Source organism: Octopus bimaculoides, chromosome 2 (assembly GCF_001194135.2).
Source record: "Octopus bimaculoides isolate UCB-OBI-ISO-001 chromosome 2, ASM119413v2, whole genome shotgun sequence".
NCBI classification, from domain to species: Eukaryota; Metazoa; Mollusca; class Cephalopoda; order Octopoda; family Octopodidae; genus Octopus; species Octopus bimaculoides.
The window spans coordinates 144,792,691-144,795,820 of NC_068982.1; the positions used below are offsets into that span (position 1 = coordinate 144,792,691).

The window sequence follows — 3,130 nt, forward strand, 5'->3', positions numbered from 1 at the left end:
TATATATATATGCATACATATGCCACGATATGAGTTGTTCAATGTTAACGTAAGTTGTCATTAAACTTTTTCGATGAGATAGAGTGCTCAATAATCGAAAGTAGACTTAAAATTGATATTAATTTTAACATTCGCACTTCCGCGTGTATATCACAGCAGGGATATTAGATTACATTATATGAATAAATATTTGTATCACTGACTTATAAGTTCAGTCTGAATGCAGCGCAGTTTTTCATTTCTAATCCTATAATATATAGCAATTTCACACATGCATCAACACGTAGAAGAAATGCCTCAACATTACACCCCCATTTTACCCACCCTGAAAGCAATAGGGCTGATTACCCATTGAGGGATAGTTTATGTTTTATGAAAAGATGCCATATATTGTGATAAATATTGACTTCTGATTTAGATTCACGGCTACAAATTAAGCGGGAATTGAAACACTGTCGCAATCTCAATTTGCTGTGAGTTTAGCTCATGCGCTGCAGGGCTCCCCAATGATCTATCTATCTACGTACGTATGTGTGTGGTGTTCGAGTGTTAAAAGAAAGTGGGAAAGAGTTAATTAGAAACAAACGTCAACAGAAAAAAAATATTGATTAGATTAGTTGTTCAAATATAGGAGAAAAGTTATGTATAAAAAAATCAGACAAATAATAATAATAAATGTTTGCTCTTACCTGTGAAATTTCTCCGAAATTCTATTCTGACCCAATTAAACACCACATGAACAATAACAGAAAATTTTTAAAAGTGACGTGAATAAAGAGGAGCAGGACACTTTGCTTAATAAAAGTGCTTCCGTTTCTTTTCCTTTTTAATAAACACTTATTTCGTTTGGTAGTCCAATAAAAACAACATACGAGCCTTTTCACGTGTCCAGTATTTTTCTTTGTCTATCTTTTTCTTTCCTTTCCTTTTCTCTTTCTTTAGTTTATCCTTCTTTTCTACTGTTCACAAATGTAAATTAATAAAAAAAATCATAGAGATTATATATAAATATATATATATAATATATATATATATATATATTACAATCACGACGGAATGTGATAAATGTCCCGTCCCATCAGCTGTTAGGCAGTCAGTAAGAAAACCACTAGCTCGAAGTAATAATAAATAAAAAGAAAAAGATCAGACTAACCACTTGGTCTAGAAAGAATATTTAAAGTTTTCGGAGGACGGATTGGGATAGTGTGTTTAGTGTAGTGACAGTTCTTACAAAAAACTTGACCACTGTGATGAAACTTTTTCTTTAGTATAAAAAAGAGAAGTTCGATTGGTTGAAAACTTGTCGTAAACTACCCGACCGACAAGGGTAAGTCAAAACAATCTACTGTTTGTGACTGCCTTTCGCTTCCCACCCACAATCTCTTCCGCTCTTCTCCACTCTCTCATTCTTTCTTTACTTCTCTATTCTGTGTCGTTACTTCTTTTATTTTATTTCTCCCTTTCGCTTTCTTTTCTTGCCTTTTCCTCTCTATCTCTCATCTCCTTTATTTCTTCTGCTTTCGCCCTACATTAAATACACGCGCGCTCACACACATATATATCTTGTTTTTTACTTGTTTCAGACATTGGACTGTGGCCATGCTGGGGCACAGCCTCGAAGTGTTTAGTCAAAGGTTAACTGCATCCTGCAGGAGTTTCTGAATGGTACGCCTCATCAAAAATTACCTTGAACTTTTTAACTATGCGGGCCACGTCTCATGCGGTCCGCTTCTCGGAAAGGGTTGACCATGCCTAGTTTAAACAAACATATCGACCCCAGGACTTTTTGGGACGTTAATGCAGATTCGCACTTTACATTGAAAAATGCATTTTTCTGAAAAAGTTTATTCGGTTTCCTAGGTTTTACTTGTCGGAGAATATGAATATGCAAAAAAAAAAAAAAAAAAAAAAAAATCAAAATTTTAACTCCATCTCAACCTACCGCCACCCCCAATTTTAAATATATAGTGTTGTATATTAAAGTGTGGAAATTTCACTGAAGGAGATATGTAACAGAAGACTACGGGGATTTTAACAATACCGAAACAACAGTTTCTGCAATTTAGCCTAAATGAATATAAAAAGTGCACTTTACATACCTACTTTAATGAAATTTTCACACTTCAATATACAACAATACATTTAAAAATGGGGTGGGGGGTTTAGGTTGGGAGGTGGTTAAAATTAAGTTTTTTTTTTTTTTGTATATTCGTTATCTCTAATATGTAAAACCTAGGAATCCGAATAAACTTTTTCAGAAAATTACATTTTTGAAGGTGAGGTGCGAATCTGCCACTTTTTTCTTTTAAGCCAGGCACTTATTATTTCGGTTTATTCAGGTACGTGCGTGTGTGTGTGTGTGTGTGTGTGTGTGTGTGTGTGTATGAGTGCGTATGTGTGCGCGCGCGTGTGTGTACGATTATTTGTATTATAACGTATGGATTCAGAGAATCATATGGCTATGACAGAAGGCTCCTCTAACGGACTAGGTTATCAGACCATAGTGATTCAATACAGAGAAGTGTAATGCAGTGTCCATGCAACTGAAATCCAAAAGATCCGATCATGAAATTTTATCATGAGAAGTATATAAGCCATAAAAAGTTAGGAGGTATGAGAGATAAATATATTTATTTCATCCTTACGGTTACAGCCGTTTCGCAACCTTCTTAATGTAGTAATAATTTCAGTGTGCAATAAAATTATGTTTACATGTTTGCGTTAATATGCATGCCATACATTATACTATACAATTGTAGATTCGCAAATCAATGCAAATAAAGAAAGCTAGCGCATCAAATCACCAAAGCATCATGGTTACACCAACGATTCAACTAAAAACAGCCGTAACCCTAAGGAGGATAAGTGGTTAAATAAATATACTCATCTCTCGTACCTCCTGACTTTTTATGGTATATATATATATGTGTGTGTGTGTGTGTGTGTGTGTGCGTGTGTGTGTGTGTGTATATATATATGTGTGTGTGTGTGTATGTATGTATACGTGGAACTCCGTCGGTTACGACCACGAGGGTTCCAGTTGATCCGACCAACGGAACAGCCTGCTCGTGAAATTAACGTGTAAGTGGCTGAGCACGCCACAGACACGTGTACCCTTAACGTAGTTCTC

General features: G+C 35.4%; 1 protein-coding gene across 2 annotated transcripts in view; it reads right to left on the reverse strand.

Moving 5' to 3' along the window:
* The window catches only part of LOC106879211 (hepatocyte growth factor receptor), a 171,071-nt gene extending 169,694 nt beyond the window's left edge, over window positions 1-1,377 (reverse strand). For both annotated transcript variants that reach the window (XM_052965647.1, XM_052965648.1), the window contains exon 1: window positions 690-1,377. The gene's annotated coding sequence lies outside the window, so the exon portion shown is untranslated. The remainder of the gene's footprint in view (window positions 1-689) is intronic.
* Window positions 1,378-3,130: the final 1,753 nt, after the last annotated feature.